This window comes from Microcaecilia unicolor, chromosome 12 (assembly GCF_901765095.1).
Source record: "Microcaecilia unicolor chromosome 12, aMicUni1.1, whole genome shotgun sequence".
Classification (NCBI taxonomy): domain Eukaryota; kingdom Metazoa; phylum Chordata; class Amphibia; order Gymnophiona; family Siphonopidae; genus Microcaecilia; species Microcaecilia unicolor.
The window spans coordinates 41,467,905-41,488,970 of record NC_044042.1 but is presented as its reverse complement, the minus strand read 5'-3'; the positions used below and the strand labels follow the sequence as shown (position 1 = coordinate 41,488,970).

General features: G+C 49.9%; 1 protein-coding gene across 6 annotated transcripts in view; it reads right to left on the bottom strand.

Moving 5' to 3' along the window:
• NCAM1 (neural cell adhesion molecule 1) overlaps positions 1-21,066 on the bottom strand; it is a 533,904-nt gene that overhangs the window by 240,322 nt on the left and 272,516 nt on the right. The window lies entirely within an intron of this gene.

Genomic DNA, 21,066 nt, shown 5'->3' with positions numbered 1-21,066 from the left:
ATGAGGGTCGGAAAACACTCCAATTTCCACGGTTCTTCGGAGGATAACTCCAGAAGAAGAGGGAACCAGATCTGACGCGGCCAAAAAGGAGCAATCAGAATCATGGTGCCTTGGTCTTGCTTGAGTTTCAACAAAGTCTTCCCCACCAGAGGAATGGGAGGATAAGCATACAGCAGGCCCTCCCCCCAATCCAGGAGGAAGGCATCCGATGCCAGTCTGCCGGGGGCCTGAAGCCTGGAACAGAACTGAGGGACTTTGTGGTTCGCTCGAGATGCGAAGAGATCCACCAAGGGGGTGCCCCACGCTTGGAAGATCTGGCGCACCACTCGGGAGTTGAGCGACCATTCGTGAGGTTGCATAATCCTGCTCAGTCTGTCGGCCAGACTGTTGTTTACGCCTGCCAGATATGTGGCTTGGAGTACCATGCCTTGACGGCGAGCCCAGAGCCACATGCTGACGGCTTCCTGACACAGGGGGCGAGATCCGGTGCCCCCCTGCTTGTTGACATAGTACATGGCAACCTGGTTGTCTGTCTGAATTTGGATAATTTGGTGGGACAGCCGATCTCTGAAAGCCTTCAGAGCGTTCCAGATCGCTCGCAACTCCAGAAGATTGATCTGTAGATCGCGTTCTTGGAGGGACCAAGTTCCTTGGGTGTGAAGCCCATCGACATGAGCTCCCCATCCCAGGAGAGACGCATCCGTGGTCAGCACTTTTTGTGGCTGAGGAATTTGGAAGGGACGTCCCAGAGTCAAATTGGAGAAAATCGTCCACCAATACAGGGATTTGAGAAAACTCGTGGACAGGTGGATCACGTCCTCTAGACCCCCAGCGGCCTGATACCACTGGGAGGCTAGGGTCCATTGAGCAGATCTCATGTGAAGGCGGGCCATGGGAGTCACATGAACTGTGGAGGCCATGTGGCCCAGCAATCTCAACATCTGCCGAGCTGTGATCTGCTGGGACGCACGCGCCCGCGAGACGAGGGACAACAAGTTGTTGAATTCGAGTTTCTGCACTGGGAGAAGATGGGACTTTGGGTAATTTATCACAAACCCCAGTAGCTCCAGGAGGCGAATAGTCATCTGCATGGACTGCAGGGCTCCTGCCTCGGATGTGTTCTTCACCAGCCAATCGTCGAGATATGGGAACACGTGCACCCCCAGCCTGCGAAGTGCCGCTGCTACCACAGCTAGGCACTTTGTGAACACCCTGGGCGCAGAGGCGAGCCCAAAGGGTAGCACACAGTACTGGAAGTGGCGTGTGCCCAACTGAAATCGCAGATACTGTCTGTGAGCTGGCAGTATCGGGATGTGTGTGTAGGCATCCTTCAAGTCCAGAGAGCATAGCCAATCGTTTTGCTGAATCATGGGGAGAAGGGTGCCCAGGGAAAGCATCCTGAACTTTTCTTTTACGAGATATTTGTTCAGGGCCCTTAGGTCTAGGATGGGACGCATCCCCCCTGTTTTCTTTTCCACAAGGAAGTACCTGGAATAGAATCCCAGCCCTTCTTGCCCGGATGGCACGGGCTCGACCGCATTGGCGCTGAGAAGGGCGGAGAGTTCCTCTACAAGTACCTGCTTGTGTTGGAAGCTGTAAGACTGAGCCCCCGGTGGACAATTTGGAGGTTTTGATGCCAAATTGAGGGTGTATCCTTGCCGGACTATTTGCAGAACCCACTGATCGGAGGTTATGAGAGGCCACCTTTGGTGAAAAGCTTTCAACCTCCCCCCGACCGGCAGGTCGCCCGGCACTGACACTTGGATGTCGGCTATGCTCTGCTGGAGCCAGTCAAAAGCTCGCCCCTTGCTTTTGCTGGGGAGCCGAGGGGCCTTGCTGAGGCGCACGCTGCTGACGAGAGCGAGCGCGCTGGGGCTTAGCCTGGGCCGCAGGCTGTCGGAAGGAGGATTGTACCTACGCTTACCAGAAGCATAGGGACCAGTCTTCCTTCCCCCGAAAAATCGTCTACCTGTAGAGGTAGAGGCTGAAGGCTGCCGGCGGGAGAACTTGTCGAATGCGGTGTCCCGCTGGTGGAGAGACTCTACCACCTGCTCGACTTTTTCTCCAAAAATGTTGTCCGCACGGCAAGGCGAGTCCGCAATCCGCTGCTGGAGTCTATTCTCCAGGTCGGAGGCACGCAGCCATGAGAGCCTGCGCATCACCACACCTTGAGCAGCGGCCCTGGACGCAACATCAAAAGTGTCATAAACTCCTCTGGCCAGGAATTTTCTGCACGCCTTCAGCTGCCTGACCACCTCCTGAAAAGGCTTGGCTTGCTCAGGGGGAAGAGCATCAACCAAGCCCGCCAACTGCCGCACATTGTTCCGCATGTGTATGCTCGTGTAGAGCTGGTAAGACTGGATCTTGGCCACGAGCATAGAAGAATGGTAGGCCTTCCTCCCAAAGGAGTCTAAGGTTCTAGGGTCTTTGCCCGGGGGCGCCGAAGCATGCTCCCTAGAACTCTTAGCCTTCTTTAGGGCCAGATCCACAACTCCAGAGTCATGAGGCAACTGAGTGCGCATCAGCTCTGGGTCCCCATGGATCCGGTACTGGGACTCAATCTTCTTGGGAATGTGGGGATTACTTAGTGGCTTGGTCCAGTTCGCAAGCAATGTCTTTTTCAGGACATGGTGCAAGGGAACAGTGGACGCTTCCTTAGGTGGAGAAGGATAGTCCAGGAGCTCAAACATTTCAGCCCTGGGCTCGTCCTCCACAACCACCGGGAAGGGGATGGCCGTAGACATCTCCCGGACAAAGGAAGCAAAAGACAGACTCTCGGGAGGAGAAAGCTGTCTCTCAGGAGAGGGAGTGGGATCAGAAGGAAGACCCTCAGACTCCTCGTCAGAGAAATATCTGGGGTCCTCCTCTTCCTCCCACGAGGCCTCACCCTCGGTGTCAGACACAAGTTCACGAACCTGTGTCTGCAACCTCGCCCTGCTCGACTCGGTGGAACCCCGTCCACGGTGGGGGCGTCGAGAGGTAGACTCCCTCGCCCGCATCGGCGAAGCTCCCTCCGCCGACGTAGTCGGGGAGCCTTCCTGGGAGGTGGCCGCGGTCGGCACCGCACGCGGTACCGACGTCGGGGACCTCAACCTGGGCAATGGGCCAGCCGGCGCCACGCTCGACGGTACCGGAGGCGCAAGCACCGCCGGTACCGGAGGGGTAGGGCGCAACAGCTCTCCCAGAATCTCTGGGAGAACGGCCCGGAGGCTCTCGTTTAGAGCGGCTGCAGAGAAAGGCTGAGAGGCCGATGCAGGCGTCGACGCCAGAACCTGTTCCGGGCGAGGAGGCTGTTCCGGGCTGTCCAGAGTGGAGCGCATCGACACCTCCTGAACAGAGGGTGAGCGGTCCTCTCGGTGCCGATGCCTGCTGGGTGCCGAATCCCTCGGCGACCCAGAGCTCTCGGTGCCGACATGGGGAGGAGACCGGTGTCGATGCTTCTTCGACTTCTTCCGAAGCATGTCACCGGAGCTCCCCGGCACCGACGAGGAGGACGTAGAATCCATCCGTCGCTTCCTCGGGGCCAAGACCGAAGAGGGTCGATCCCGGGGGGGCTGTACCGCAGGAGCCCTCAGGGTAGGAGGAGACCCACCCGAAGGCTCACCGCCACCAGCAGGGGAATGGACAGCTCTCACCTGCACTCCTGACGATGCACCTCCGTCCGACGACATCAGCAGACGAAGTCTCGGTACCACCGACGTCGATACAGTCGCCCGATGCCTCGGCGCCGATGCAGAGGTCCGATGCCTCGATGCAGTCGATGGAGCGGCAGCCAAGGAAGATGGTCCGGACGCTGACGACGTCGATGCACTCGATGCCTCCGGTGCCGATGCCGACGAAGAGCCCGAGAACAAAACGTTCCACTGGGCTAATCTCGCTACCTGAGTCCGCCTTTGTAACAGGGAACACAGACTGCAGTTCTGAGGGCGGTGCTGGGCCCCTAGACACTGAAGACACGCAGAGTGCCTATCAGTGAGCGAGATTACCCGGGCGCACTGGGTGCACTTCTTGAAGCCGCTGGAAGGCTTCGATGTCATGGGCGGAAAAATCACGCCGGCGAAATCAAAAGCCGAAATGGCGAAAATTGAAGCACCAAAATTTAGAGGGAGAAAAATCTCGACCGAGGCCAAAAGAGGCCTACCCCGACAACGAAAGAAAACTTACGGGGCAAAAACTGAGAAATACGGGAAGGGCAGAAAACCCGAAAGGGTCTTCCGGAACACTACCGGAGCGCTTCCCGAACTTTTTCAAGGAAAAAACAGCAAAAAACACGTCGAAAAGGACGCGCGAGGTCGACTCTCTGGGGCACGAACGGCGTAACACGACCGTACCGAGTGCGGACGAAAGAAGACTGGCCGGCTCGAGCCGGTTTCGGGCGGGAAGACGGCCGCGCATGCGCGGTGCGCATGGGCGCGCGAGGACTAGCAAAGGCCTTTGCTAGTAAACTTTCCGATGGAGGGGGCTGCCGAGGACGTCAACCCATCAGTGAGAACAAGCAGCCTGCTTGTCCTCGGAGAATTTACGCTAACCTGCCAGCAGATGGAGATAGAAAACAATTCTTTCCAATGACATCAGCAGCAGTATAAGGAGAGATGTAGCACAGCCACTTGCCAGTATACAAACTTCAACATACTGAATAGCCCTCTTTGATACTATGAGTGAGGCTTGGGCCTGCACAATAACACAGACGGCTAAAGGTGTAAAACTGACAATAAGTGCTTTATTGAAGGAAAACCTGAGGCTGTTGCATCACAACGCCAGGAATAAAAGGTGAAAAGTCTCTTTGGGTTAATGAATACAGTCTTAACCAGGGCCTGTGGCTGATAGGGCCCAACACATTCTGAGGCTATTGGCTGACATGCCCAAAACACAGCCTGTAAGCTCTGCTCTTTCTCTCTCTCTCTCTGAATTCCAGGTCTGGCTCTAGCCAGACCTCAGGGTAAGGCTTAAAAGTCTCAATCTAAAGTGGTTTACCTCAGCCAAGTCTTAGTCACTAGACATAAGTTGTAGAGGCATACAGTGGGACTTCAACTGTTCCTCCTGTATATAATGAACCTAACTAGGCCCTTCCAAAAACAGGTTCAGAGGCTGAAGCTGTCAGCCTGACCTAATAACTCTGTCCTCTGTGTAACCCAGAGGCTCACAAGCTCTTGTGACAGGCTTGCTGACAGGCTTACAAAAAAAGATAACATGAAGCAATTTTCCATGCAAGGTGTTTACTAAAAAATGTGGTTAGGGGCTTTTTCAGAGATAATGACTGGAACATAGATAAATGGCTGCTGGCAAAATGGAACATGCTAATCAGTATGATGTTGCTTTAGCCTTTACCAATAATCTTGATCAGTGTGGTCTGTACTAATAATTATCTACCTTGTGGTCAGAATTTATGCTAACGATCTGTTAGAGCTGTCTAATGGTAGAAGAGTATAAAATGTTATAGATGACAAGACAAAATTGGAGAAGTACTCAGAGATAGCACTTCTGTGCAGCTTTGTTGTAACTCTCACATGAGAAAAGAATCATAGTCTGTTTTCTTGCTTGGTAAGTAATAAAGGGAATATTTTCTCATCTCTGCGTGGCCTTCACTTCTTCTCTTCCTAACTGTATGAGTGTGTGGCACATTGGGTTGGGGAGGGCAGAAGATTAGAAACTCTCCTAGGCCACTTTAATCTCACTTTTATACTTCCTCTTTCCTATACCTTCGACTCTACCTCTTCTGTCTCACTTCCTCCCTGGGCGGGACTAATGGGTTTAAGATGGTTCAGGCTATCTATCCTTAAGGGTGAAGGGCAGTATTCTGTATATCCTCTCACACCCTCTAAGTAGAAAAATAAAACTTCAGAAACTCTTAAATGGGAAACCCTCTTAGGGACACTCAATAATACAGTGATAAAGACTCTTCTTCCCTCTACATTCTCATTTCCAAGATAGAAGCCCCATAAATACACACAATGAAGTAAACTCTGTAAACTGCAGAAAGTGAATGATACATACCTGTAGCAGGTGTTCTCCGAGGACAGCAGGCTGATTGTTCTCACGACTGGGTGACGTCCGCGTCAGCCCCCCACCAACCGGAAGAAGCTTCGCGGGCGGTCCGTACGCAGGGCACGCCCACCGTGCATGCGCGGCCGTCTTCCCGCCCGTGCGCGACCGCTCCCGCCAGTTGAATGACAAGCAAAATCATGAACCGCAACTCCAAAGGGGAGGAGGGAGGGTAGGTGAGAACAATCAGCCTGCTGTCCTCGGAGAACACCTGCTACAGGTATGTATCATTCACTTTCTCCGAGGACAAGCAGGCTGCTTGTTCTCACGACTGGGGTATCCCTAGCTCTCAGGCTCACTCAAAACAAGAACCCAGGTCAATGGAACCTCGCAACGGCGAGGATATAACAGAAATTGACCTACGAAGAACAACTAACTGAGAGTGCAGCCTGACCAGAATAAATTCGGGTCCTGGAGGGTGGAGTTGGATTTACACCCCAAACAGATTCTGCAGCACCGACTGCCCGAACCGACTGTCGCGTCGGGTATCCTGCTGGAGGCAGTAATGTGATGTGAATGTGTGGACAGATGACCACGTCGCAGCCTTGCAAATCTCTTCAATAGTGGCTGACTTCAAGTGGGCCACTGACGCTGCCATGGCTCTAACACTATGAGCCGTGACATGACCCTCAAGAGCCAGCCCAGCCTGGGCGTAAGTGAAGGAAATGCAATCTGCTAGCCAATTGGAGATGGTGCGTTTCCCGACAGCGACCCCTAGCCTGTTAGGGTCGAAAGAAACAAACAATTGAGCGGACTGTCTCTGGGGCTGTGTCCGCTCCAAGTAGAAGGCCAATGCTCTCTTGCAGTCCAATGTGTGCAACTGACGTTCAGCAGGGCGGGTATGCGGCCTGGGGAAGAATGTTGGCAAGACAATTGACTGGTTAAGATGGAACTCCGACACCACCTTCGGCAGGAACTTTGGGTGGGTGCGGAGCACTACTCTGTTGTGATGAAATTTGGTATATGGAGCATGAGCTACCAGGGCTTGAAGCTCACTAACCCTACGAGCTGAAGTAACTGCCACCAAGAAAATGACCTTCCAGGTCAAGTACTTCAGATGGCAGGTATTCAGTGGCTCAAAAGGAGGTTTCATCAGCTGGGTGAGGACGACGTTGAGATCCCATGACACTGTAGGAGGCTTGATAGGGGGCTTTGACAACAGCAAGCCTCTCATGAATCGAACGACTAAAGGCTCTCCAGAGATGGCTTTACCTTCCACACGATAATGGTAAGCACTAATCGCACTAAGGTGATTCCTTACTGAGTTGGTCTTGAGGCCAGACTCTGATAAGTGCAAAAGGTATTCAAGCAGGTTCTGTGCAGGGCAAGAACGAGGTTCTAGGGCCTTGCTCTCACACCAAACGACAAACCTCCTCCACTTGAAAAAGTAACTCTTTTTAGTGGAATCCTTCCTAGAGGCAAGCAAGACACGGGAGACACCCTCAGACAGACCCAACGCAGTGAAGTCTACGCCCTCAACATCCAGGCCGTGAGAGCCAGGGACTGAAGGTTGGGGTGCAGCAACGCTCCGTCGTTCTGCGAAATGAGAGTCGGAAAACACTCCAATCTCCACGGTTCTTCTGAGGACAACTCCAGAAGAAGAGGGAACCAGATCTGACGGGGCCAAAAGGGCGCTATCAGAATCATGGTGCCGTGGTCTTGCTTGAGCTTCAGTAAGGTCTTCCCCACCAAAGGTATGGGAGGATAAGCATACAGGAGGCCGGTTCCCCAATGGAGGAGAAAGGCATCCGACGCTAGCCTGCCGTGTGCCTGTAGTCTGGAACAGAACAGAGGCAGCTTGTGGTTGGTCTGAGAGGCGAAAAGGTCCACCGAGGGGGTGCCCCACTCTTGGAAGATCTTGCGTACCACTCTGGAATGAAGTGACCACTCATGCGGTTGCATGACTCTGCTCAGTCTGTCGGCCAGACTGTTGTTTACGCCTGCCAGGTATGTGGCTTGGAGAAGCATGCCAAACCGGCCGGCCCAACGCCACATCCCGACGGCTTCCTGACACAGGGGGCGAGATCCGGTGCCCCCCTGCTTGTTGGTGTAATACATTGCAACCTGATTGTCTGTCCGAATTTGGATAATTTGGCAGGACAGCCGATCTCTGAAAGCCTTCAGTGCGTTCCAGATCGCTCGGAGCTCCAGGAGGTTGATCTGCAGATCCTTTTCCTGGAGGGACCACAGACCCTGGGTGTGTAGCCCATCGACATGAGCTCCCCACCCCAGGCGAGATGCATCCGTCGTTAGCACTTTCGTGGGCTGCGGAATTTGGAATGGACGTCCCAGAGTCAAATTGGTCCGAATGGTCCACCAGAGCAGTGAAGTGCGGCAACTGGTGGAGAGGCGGATGACATCTTCTAGATTCCCGGTGGCTTGGAACCACTGGGAAGCTAGGGTCCATTGAGCAGATCTCATGTGAAGACGAGCCATGGGAGTCACATGAACTGTGGAGGCCATATGACCCAGAAGTCTCAACATCTGCCGGGCTGTGACCTGCTGAGACGCTCTGGTCCGCGAAGCCAGGGACAGGAGGTTGTTGGCCCTCGCTTCGGGAAGGAAGGCCTGAGCCGTCTGGGTATTCAGCAGAGCTCCTATGAATTCCAGAGACTGGGTTGGCTGGAGATGGGACTTTGGGTAATTTATCACAAACCCCAGCAGCTCCAGAAGTTGAATAGTGCACTGCATGGACCGGAGGGCTCCTGCCTCCGAGGTGTTCTTGACCAGCCAATCGTCGAGATATGGGAGCACGTGCACTCCCAGCTTGCGTAGTTACGCCGCCACCACCACGAGACACTTTGTAAACACTCGTGGGGCAGAGGCGAGTCCAAAGGGCAGCACACAATACTGAAAGTGCCGTGTGCCCAGGCGGAATCTGAGATACTGTCTTTGAGCTGGCAGTATCGGGATGTGAGTATATGCGTCCTTTAAATCCAGGGAACATAGCCAATCGTTTTTCTGAATCATTGGCAGAAGGGTGCCCAAGGAAAGCATCCTGAACTTTTCTTTGACCAGGAATTTGTTCAGGCCTCTCAGGTCTAGGATGGGACGCATCCCCCCTGTTTTCTTTTCCACAAGGAAGTACCTGGAATAGAATCCCTGCCCGGGTGGTACGGGCTCGACCGCATTGGCGCTGAGAAGGGCGGAGAGTTCCTCTGCAAGTACCTGCTTGTGATGGGAGCTGAAGGATTGAGCTCCCGGAGGACAATTTGGTGGCAGGGAGGCCAAATTCAGGGCGTATCCGCACCGCACTATTTGGAGAACCCACTGGTCGGAGGTTATGAGAGGCCACCTTTGGTGAAAAAATTTTAACCTCCCCCCGACCGGCAGATCGTCCGGTACGGACACTTTGAGGGCGGCTATGTTCCCGTGGATCCAGTCAAAAGCCCGTCCCCAGCTTCTGCTGTGGAGGCGCAGGGGGCTGCTTAGGCGCACGCTGTTGACGAGAACGAGCGCGCTGGGGCTGTCCCTGTGCCTGACGAGGCCTTCGGGCCGGCTGGGTGTACCTACGCTTTGCAAAAGAATAGGGTGCAGCCTGCCGGGCCCGGGAAAAACGTCCACCTGCTGAGGTGGATGCTGAAGGCGCCCGGTGGGAGAGCTTGTCGAGGGCGGTTTCCCGCTGATGCAGTTGGTCCACCAGCTGCTCGACCTTCTCACCAAAAATGTTATCTCCCCGGCAAGGGACGTCGGCCAGTCTCTGCTGGGTGCGGTTGTCCAGGTCAGAGGCACGCAGCCATGAGAGCCTGCGCATCACTATACCTTGGGCCGCAGCACGAGATGCCACATCACAGGTGTCATAGATACCCCTGGACAGGAACTTTCTGCACGCCTTCAGCTGCCTGACCACCTCCTGATAAGGCCTGGACTGCTCCGGCGGGAGCTTATCGACCAGGTCCGCCAGTTGCTTCACATTGTTCCGCATGTGGATGCTCGTATAGAGCTGGTATGACTGGATGCGGGTCACGAGCATGGAGGATTGGTAGGCCTTCCTCCCAAACGAGTCCAGAGTGCGAGACTCCCACCCCGGGGGCGCCGAGGCGGTATCCCTCGAACTCCGTGCCCTCTTGAGAGCAGAATCCACGACCGCCGAGTCATGGGGCAATTGGGGCCGCATTAACTCTGGGTCCGAGTGGATTCTGTACTGGGACTCTGCTTTCTTGGGAATGGTGGGATTAGATAGCGGTCTCATCCAGTTCCGAAGCAGTGTCTCTTTGAGGACATTGTGCAACGGCACCGTGGAGGACTCTCTAGGTGGTGATGGATAGTCGAGGACCTCGAGCATCTCAGCCCTCGGCTCATCCACAGAGACCACGGGGAAGGGAATGCAGATAGACATATCCCTGACAAAAGAGGCAAAAGAGAGGCTTTCCGGGGGTGAGAGTTTCCTCTCCGGTGAAGGCGTGGGGTCAGAGGGGAGGCCCGCAGACTCCTCTGAGGAGAAATATCTGGGGTCCTCCTCTTCCCCCCATGAGGCCTCTTCCTCGGTATCGGACATGAGCTCATGTAGCTGAGTCCTTAACCGTGCCCGGCTCGACGTTGAGGCACCGAGGCCTCGGTGTCGTCGAGCGGTGGACTCCCGCGCCGGCGGGGACGAAGCTCCCTCCATCGACGTCGACGGGGACTCCACCTGCGTGGCGGTGGAGACCGGCGCCACAAGCGGCGGCGGTGTCGACGGCCTCGGCACCGGGCTAGAGCTCGCCGGCGCCACAGTCAACGGTGCCGAGGGCGCAAGCACCCCCGGCACCGGCACAGCCTGGCGCATCAGCCCTTCCAGGATCCCCGGAAGGATGGCTCAGAGGCACTCGTCCAGGACCGCTGCCGGGAAAGACGGTGGGGCCGGTAGAGGTGTCGGTGCCAGAAGCTGCTCGGGTCCAGGAGACGGCACCGAAGTGCTGGGACCCTGACGCGGCGGTACCTCCACAACCAAAGGGGATCTCTCCTCTCGACGAGGACGCTTCGGCGTCGACTCCTTGCCGGCACCGGAACCCTGGTGCATCGAGGGCGACCGATGACGGTGCTTGTGTGACTTTTTGCGATGCCCGTCATCGGCGCCAGGTGGAGCAGAGGAGGAGGAGGTCGATCCCCCTCGGTCACGAGGAACCGGGTCCGACAGGGTTCGGTCCCGAGGGCCATGGGCCGAGGGAGTGACCGGGGCCAATTGCCCACGCGGCCTCTCACCCCTACCCTCGCCGGCGGAACGGCGGGCCGAAGGGACCTGTGCTCCTGGGGTCGATGCCATCGGTGCCGATTTCTCGGGCATCGATACCGGTACCGAAGAACCGGCCGTCGATACCGATGCCGTCGAGGTCGACGTCGAGGGGCCGGCGCAAGTTCCAAAAAGACGGTCCCGAAGAACTTGCCTCGCAACCTGAGTCTGTTTCCGGAGACCGAGACACAGGGAACACGACTTGATATTGTGCTCCGGCCCGAGGCACTGGAGGCACCAAGCGTGGGTGTCGGTCTGCGAGATCGGCCGGCCGCACCGACCACACTTTTTAAATCCACTCGGGACCTTCGAGGACATCGACGGAAAAATCGCGTCGGTGAAGTTAAAGTCGTCGATGGTGGCGGTAATCACACCTCGAAAAAAGAAATCGACCGTGCGGCCACTAGGCCGCAACGCGACGCCCCCGCTAGAAACGAGGGAAATGGGAGCGCGTGCTCCTTTTTTTTTTTTTTTTTTTAGGAAAAAAGAAAGTGGAGAGCGCGGCAACCAATAAAGTAAAAATAAAGTAAAAATAAGAGACTCGCGTAAACGCGACGGTTTTTCCGGGGCTGAAGATAGAGAGAGCGGCGAAAGCACGACTCTCTCCAGTCGCGGAAAAAAAGGAACTGGCGGGAGCGGTCACGCACGGGCGGGAAGACGGCCGCGCATGTGCGGTGGGCGTGCCCTGCGTGCGGACCACCCGCGAAGCTTCTTCCGGTTGGTGGGGGGCTGACGCGGACGTCACCCAGTCGTGAGAACAAGCAGCCTGCTTGTCCTCGGAGAAAGCCCAGAGTTGCTGTGAACTTCCAAGACAGGTATAAGAAAATCCTGGAAGTACTCAAGGAAAGGAAATTAGCAGATCTTTCGAGCTGTGCTATGAAACAGGGATCCCAGAATCTACAGCAACTTGGAGGAAGGCAGCTTACTTTTTGCATTAATCGCCACCAAGACCAAACTCTTGAGTACCTAAATCACCCTTCTTGACTGTCCTGAACCAATTTAGACCCAATTTGTCCAGATAAATGTGAACTAAGATAACTTCCCTGTGAAGGAAGGCTGAATCCCCCACCATCACTTAGTAAAAAAAAGCTCCCTGAAGCCATATTAAGGCCAAAGGGATTGGCTCTGAACTAGAAATGTCTCCCTAAAAATACAAAACAGAAAAACTCTGAGTGATCCGCCCAGACTGGAATATCAAAGTAAGCTTCCAAAAGATCCAAAGAAGAGAGGAACTCTCCATTTCTGATCACCATGACAGACTTAAATGTCTTCATGGGAAAGCACAGCACCTGAAGAATCTGTTTACTCCTTTTAAATGAAGGATGGAATGAGAGGTGCCACCCTTCTTCAGAGCCACAAGGTAGACTGAATATTGATCTTGTCTCCACTCTTCAACTGGACCCTAACGCTGGAGAAACCTCACTGACATTGTCTTGAACTTTTTGCTGCTGGAAACTGAACCACAAAAGGCTGACATAAATGTGTTGGAAATGATGGACACAAATTCTAGGACAGAGCCATTTTGCACAACATTCAGGACCCACTAGTCCAAGGTCATGCGGGTCCGCTCCTGGTAAAAATGGTGAAGGCAACCCACCGGACTCATTTCAGAGGAACCCGTCATGCTTCACTGTGAAAAACAAGAATCACTAGAGGCTAAGGCAGCAGCATCCCTAGGTTTTCTGGCCTCTCCCAAGCTCTGCTAACCAAGTAAGCGCTGGCGAGAGGGCTATTCAGTGGCATTAACCGGACAGTGCTAATGAACATGTCGTCCTCTGACTGCCTTGGCACTATTCTTTGGAGCAGTACTATGTACCAGAGTAGTCTATGAGTGCAGCTTGGGCATAGCCACAGGTTATCCTGTTAGCAGCCATATTCGGGCCACTAACTGATAACAAACCAGATAAAGGTAGAAGAGCAGAATGGCTGTCCTACCTTTATCTGAATGTTGCTGCTAACCAGGTAGTACTTCTGGGTCACTGCTGAAACTGAATATTCAGTGCCAGCTGGTATCTGGGTATTCGTGCCGAATATATAATTTCACTTTAACCACAGTAACAGTCATTTTTCTTAACCGCTGACCGCTGCAGTTATAGATCAGGCCCTGAATCTTTCCAGGGCGCTTACTGGGCTGAAAGAATGGCTATAACACTTGGATTTCCAGAGCTGAGAAGAGGCCAAAGCTTAAGCTATCTTTAAGTACCACCCAGATCACATCCTCTGAGGCTTTAAATCATTTTTTTCAGGTCCTTCCTAAATAGTAGCTTTCTCTTAAACAGTGCTTGGCTAAGACAGGCCTTAGAGGCCATGTTCACAGTGAATGAAAATCTTAAGGGAACTTCTCTTATGTAGCTCAACCTTCTGATACTGTAGAAGGCACAAAGTTTTAGACACTTTGTGAAGGCTGTGCTATGTTGATCTGGTATATTTAAGAACATCTGAAATAACAATAATAAATGGGTTTAAATCAACCGTTTGAATTAGGAAAAGCAAAGAGGAATTTCCCCTTTAATTTATTGGCTGGTGTGACCTACATATAGAGAACACCAAAACTATTAAGTAATGTTTTCTTTACCAAAATGATACACAGACAATGCATTTAAGCCCCACGGATTTCTCCTGTTCCTTTGGGCTTCCAGCTAAAATGTAATCTACTCTACCTACAACAATATCACCATGAACCTTCATTTGCAGTTACTTAGGGTTTTTACATGAATTTTTAATTCCTATCCCGTTCCTCCCATTGTGTCCTACTATTACATTGGAAGTCCTTTGGTTGTGAGTTTAGAATGAAAATAACTCCAGAGCCTAACCCAAATGCACTCTTCAGTCGGTCCATGGGTGTTCCCGTGGAGCATTAACTGTTTATCCCTTTCCAAGGCCCTTCTTCCTCACCCCCCCCCCCCCATCTCACCCCCTGCTATGCCATGCAGCAGAGGTCAAAATCCATCCTGTGTCTCCTATGCTGCTGGGTTGGGCTCATAGGGTATTTGTTTGCTTGTTTGTTTTTTTTTTAACTTAAATTTACTGTTATTTGTTTTTGGCTAAGGGACAGATTTTAGACTGTGCCCAGAACTACAGGCTGCATCTCGCATGCGGTTCTACCAAAGTAAAACAAAGCCCAAAACACTGCTATAAGTACATGGGGAAAATAACTTTAACAGAAAATGAATATCCCAGATAGCTCTACCACTCCTGTGTCCATCACCCACCATTACACAAATCAGTAAAAATGCTTTGGCTGATAATGGGCCACAGCAGAAGCCCTCCATTTAAAGACAATTTAGATCGATGGGACAGATTCCTCAGCTAGAACAGACGCACAATAAATTGTGTTGCAGCACCACATGCTGAGCTGCAATAATGATAAACCCAGGATGCCTGTTTATTGTCAGAAGTACCTACAGAAACACACATACAGTAAAACTCATTTGGCAGAATCTAGATCAAAAAATATAAGATGTCTGGTTTCCAATCTCAGGCTAGTTGCATAGGGCTCTTATTGGCTTAAGGCATCCAGAATTCTCAGTCTCCACCTGCTGGAAGGAAGGAGTACATAACACACGAGTCAGTTCCTGGACCGGTCCGGAGGGATGATAAGGAATATAGGATGTCTGGTTTCCAATTTATTTTGGAAGGGAAAGGGAAATGGGACTTAATATACCGCCTTTCTGAGGTTTTTGCAACTACATTCAAAGTGGTTTACATATATTCAGGTACTTATTTTGTACCAGGGGCAATGGAGGTTTAAGTGACTTGCCCAGAGTCACAAGGAGCTGCAGTGGGAATTGAACTCAGTTCCCCAGGATCAAAATCCACTGCACTAACCAGTAGGCTACTCCTCCACTTAGGATGTCCCGGTCACATCAGTTCTAAGTTCTAAATTAAAAAAAATATTTAGATTCTTCCCACCTCCCCATCCCAGGTATTCTTACTGAGCAGGTCCAGGCTGAGCAGGTCATTCCACTCTGTTGTCTTACAGTTCATGACCTCAAAGGGTATTGATAATCTGTTGTGTCACAGTCAGTTAATACAGCACAAGAACTGTGTATACAGCGTGTGGGATACAGGGAAAGGAGCAGGGCAGAGTCCTTGGTAAGTCATCATTTTAAGCTACAGACATGAATCACCACCTCCAGAACCTCAGGCTCAGCTCTTTTGCCCATTTTTTAAAATGTTCCTATATCTGTTGGGAAATATCATTCAAGCCATTGGTTTTTGACCATACTTGTATGGAAATTTCATCCAGCTCGTGGCATCCATGCATATAATATTGAGGAGGGGTATGGAATTTAAATGTTTGCCTGGCAGAGGTTGCGAATTGACTGTAGAACAGCTGTTGGTAAATAAATAGAAAACTGAAATCTTGGGTGTGGGTATGACAGATTGAGATAAAATAAGTGTACTCCCAGAAGTTAATAGCTACAGTATTCCATCATCTGAAGCAACCAGTTTAAAGGTTTGCTTGGAATCTAGATACTTAAAAGAAATTACAGATATCTCAAGTGCAGAAAAATGCCTATGTAAAACTGAGGTTACTCCATCAGTGCAATTTTTTTTATTTTGGACTCATCAGCCCTGTACATTGTTATGTAGGTACTGGTGCACTACAGATTACTGTAATTGATCTATTTATTTAGGATTTATTTTCCACCCTTTTTTCTTAAGAAATTCATTCAAGGCAGCATACAACAAGAATAAGCTACACACAGGCAATAGACAACTACAGAAGTAAAATTATTCACTGCTCTTTATGTAGGTGTTCCTCGGAAATTTGTAAGGAAGCTGCAGAGATTTCAAAACATTTTAAACCTGGATTATAACAAAGAATTTAATAAATGAAATAAAAATGAAATTCAAACAGAGAACGTACTAGACCTTTATTCTCTGTGCTACATTAGCTATCAATTCAAGAAAGGGCAAAGTTTGCTAGCTCTAACCTTTCATGTTATTAGATTCTTGGTTTGCTGATTTGAAAAATTCCCTTATATGTTACTGCCAGGTAATCATGTAGACAACCCCACTCAAATCAGGAATTCTGGCTCGTAGTGCCTACAAGTCATGCAGGTCAATTAGATCAATAAAGGATGCAAACTTTCCTAGAGGTGGTTGGCAATGAAATATTCTTCCTTTAGAACCCTGTCTAGAGACCAATGAAGGCTTTACTGTTTACGGATGCTGAAAGATAGTGGCTAGATGAAGACATGGGCTGATATGTTGAGGTAGTACTAGGTGATGAAATGTTGCAGTACCTGGCTGGGTTAGTTTTCCTGGAAGACCTAGGGAATATTTGATGTTTGGTGTGTATTAATTTTATTGCATGCTTTATCTGTGAATCACCTATAGTGTTCTAGGTGGGTGGCACAGAAATATGGAAGTCAATTTTCAAACAGCACTTAGACATTCAGCTATGTGCTGGATGTTAAAGGTGGTGCTCGAGTGGAGGAGTAGCCTAGTGGTTAGTGCAGTGGACTTTGATCCTGGGGAACTGAGTTCAATTCCCACTACAGCTCCTTGTGACTATGGGCAAGTCACTTAACCCTCCACTGCCCCACGTACAAAATAAGTACCTGTATATATGTAAACCACTTTGAATGTAGTTGCAAAATACCACAGAAAGGCAGTATATTAAGTCCCATTTCCCTTTCCCTTAATTTTCAATGGAGGAGCACAAATAAAGATGCTCACCCCCAAGGTATGCCTAGTTTTACACAGGCAGAAAAATAGGGATGGAACATGGGGTGGGGCCCACTGCACGCCCACTCTAGACATATAAGCACAGATACTGAGCGCATAAATGTCTAATGTGTATCTTTGGGCTGCTTATGCCAAATCCAGGTATAACCTGGTTTGTATGCTCCTGACCTGCCCATGCCCCTCCAACAGCCACGCTCCCTTTTGAGTTGCATGCTAGTCGATTATGCACGGATCTTTATAGTGCTTAGCAAGATGTGCGTGCAAATCCAAATCGTTGCCAATGCGAATAATTGATTGGCGCAAATTGGCTCATTAGCAAATTTAGCTGCACATGCTTATCTTCTGCTTATTTACAGCCCAAACTTTTACTGAATTCTGCTCAGCCTGTGTTGAGGTACCAGTCCTCAATTTTACTCGGAACTTCTTCCATTTATTTTTGGCTGGAGAAAGGAAAAATTTTTTCTCGCCTAAATAACTCTCCTCATGCTCTGAGATTGGAGCTGGATCCTTATCTACATCTATCCTTCCTCTGGAACAATAAAGAAAAAGCCTACAGCAACCTGCATCAATTGGACCATCCAAGGATAACAGAACCAGAAACTCTAAAGTTCATAGCTGCAATCTATAACTCTGAATCCTTTAGGTTCCTTAAAACTAAAGGAAACCTATGAACTGTCTCCAAGAATTTCACATAGAAGTGCTAAGTGCAGCCATTTGTTTCTCTATTTGATGGAAGACTTTGATCTCACAGGCCTGGTCTGAATTTACAACTTTAAAAGGTCTGTTCTTTCAGCTATTAAAGCCTTAACCCTGCATTGCCAACTAGATTGCAGCGTCACCCAGTGAAATTTTGCCTAACTAGCTTCTGACACAAAAATGTGTCATGAAATCATCCCAGTGGTGTGTGGGAGAGGAAACCATAACCCCCACAAACCAAAGAGAAGGCAAAAGTGCAAGAGGTCAAACACCTACATAACAGTACTTAAAAGATCACCTCATTGACACACCAAAGCTACCCACAGCACCCCCAGACCACCCTTGGGAACTATAGGATTGGTGAATGCCAGATCAGCTGCAAAGAAATCCTCGGAGATCCATGACGCCATAAATTAACAGCATCTTGACATCCTAGGAATAAGTGAAACCTGGCTAGATGAAAGTGGGGGTTTACGACTGGCTGAACTATGCCCAACAGGTTTCAACATCCAACATCAACCAAGACCAGAAAGACAGGGTGGAGGGGTAGCAGTATTGATTCAGGACACAATCAAACTGCGCAGAATATCCATACCCCAGCTACATGGATCAGAACCTCTTTTAATCCAACTTGAAGAGCAGAAGCCAATCTGGCTGCTCATGATTTACAGAGCACCTCATAACAACACATTATCTGTTCAAGAACTCCTAGACCTGATTACTCAAGTGACCCTGAATTGCCCTAGACTGGTGATCATGGGAGACTTCGATCTACACATCAAAAACCCAGATACCACCACAGCTGCCTTTCTGGACACGATGACAGCACTAGGATTTACATAGGTGATCAATTCTCCAACCCACGAAAACGGTCACATACTAGACCTGGTATTCTACAAACGGGTGGATATCATGGTCAGACCATTTTCTAATTAAATTCTCCCTAAGTGACCACCTGAAACAAATAGCACCTCCCAGAGTTTGCAAGGAGATCAGAGACAAAAAAAAGCTGATCGCTGAAAATTTCCTAGAGGCCTTGGACTATCCACATGTAGTGAAAAGACAACAGTGTCAGAACAAGTTGACCTCTGGAATACACACTCAGCCAAGAGCTTAGCCACATTGAGCCTACAAATAGGTGGGAAAATGTGGGATATAAATGTAACAAACAAACAAACAAATAAATAAAATAAAACAGCACCACTAAAAAAAGTCTTATGCCCCACTCACAAACACCCACCTTGGTTTTCTCCAGAACTTCGGATCCTTAAACGCGAAGGACGAAAACTGGAAAGGAGATGGCACAAATCTCACCTGGATGAAGACAGGCTAAACTGCAGGAAGCCCATGGCAAAGTACTGCCAAGCCTTAATAGCAACCAAAAAACAGTATTTCTCTCAATGCATTGCACAGGCTACCAATTCAACCAAGCAGCTGTTCAGTATAGTAAACAGCCTACTGCAACCCCCACAACAAAACCAGCCTCCCCAGTCTAAACTGAACTGCAATGATTTTGCTGCATACTTTGCCAACAAAATAAAAAGTATCCACCAGGATTTACAGGCAATCCCACCCAGTGCCCAACCAGTCAACCAGGGGTGCACAAACTCGCCCCCTCCTAACAGAGACAGATGGAACACTTTTAACCTAATGACAGAGGAGAGCCTTGACAAAATCCTAAGAGACCTTCGACCAACTACCTGCTCCCTCAATCCCTGCCCATCAAAGATAGTGTAGCAGGCAAGTATGGGCCTTATAGAAGGCGCCACAAAAATTGTGAACACCTCTCTTTCTAATGGGCAACTACCAACAGCATTAAAAAGGGCAGTGGTTCGCCCTCTACTGAAGAAAAACAACCTTGGCCAGAACAAACTTGAAAGTTACAGGCCAGTGTCCAACATCCCATTTCTAGGGAAACTCATAGAACAAACAGTCTGTGTTCAACTTAATGAATGTCTAGAAAAGAGAAACTGACTAGATCCATGTCAATCTGGATTCAGACCCAGTTATGGAACAGAAACGGTCCTTGTGTCCCTGCTAGATGATCTTCACAGAAACCGAGACAAGCGATTTGCCTCGATGTTAGTACTGCTAGATTTCTCTGCAACTTTTGACACTGTGGATCATGGTATCTTGCTAGCACGACTGACAGAAACAGGTATCAATGGAACAGTACTTGCCTGGTTCAAATCCTATCTATCAGACAGGCAACAATCCATAATGATTGGCAGTAACTCATCACCACCATGGACACTGACCTGTGGGGTACCACAAGGATCAATACTGTCACCTATTCTGTTCAATATCTACCTCAAGCCACTAGCTGAGCTGATTCGGTCAATGGACACTCAGTTCTACATCTATGCAGATGATGTGCAGCTACTTATACCCATTGACCCTGACTTACCTAGAGCCTTGAATAAACTGATCACTTGTCTAACATCAATTCAAGAATGGGCTAAACACAACAAACTTTGGCTGAACCCAAGTAAAACCGAGCTTCTCTGGATCCCTAACACAAGTGGATACATACCTGACATCAAAATCCCTTTTGGGAAGTATGAATTCCCCCTCAAATCACAAGTCAGGAACCTTGCAATACAGTTAGATTCAACACTTACTCTGATTCCCCAAATCCAAGCAACCTTCAAGAGCTGCTTCTACTATTTGCGACAGCTACGCTGCCTCTCTCCTTACATCGAGAAGGTAAATCTTATCCCAGTTGTGCATGCCATGGTAACATCAAGACTGGATTACTGCAATGCACTATGGTCCGACTACAAAAGGCCTGCACCAGCTCCAGTTGATTCAGAATGCAGCAGCAAGGCTCATAGAAGGTTGCAAGTGACGTGATCACATCACACCATTTTTGCAAAAACTTCATTGGTTACCAGTACAATACAGGGCTAAATTTAATATGTCTGATCTTCAAGGCCCTGAAAGGAAATGGCCCTGAGTATTTGAAGAATAGGATGACCCTCCACACACCGCCAAGGACACTAAGGTCCTCCCAAGGACTTTCACTAACTACACCCTCTCCAAAAGACATTACACAATGTGATACCCGCAAGTGAGCCTTCTCCAGAGTAGCCCCCACACTCTGGAATGCATTGCCAGAAAGGCTCCACTTAACACAAGACTATCTCTACTTCAGGAAGCAGTTGAAAGCTTGGCTTTTCAACCAAGCCTTTAATGGAAGAAGTAACTAACTTGTTAGTCTCACTCACACACACAAGGATTGACTCGGGCTGCACATACTGCAGAGGAACATGTTTATCCACTCCTACCCTAGCTGAGATAATATTTAACCATCTCTCTGACCTCACGTGCAACTTTCTTCAAATCCATCACCTTACTTGCTAATTCTTCCTACTTTCTTACTCATCTATATGTTACAACTTTGCCTTACCCTTCAATACCAA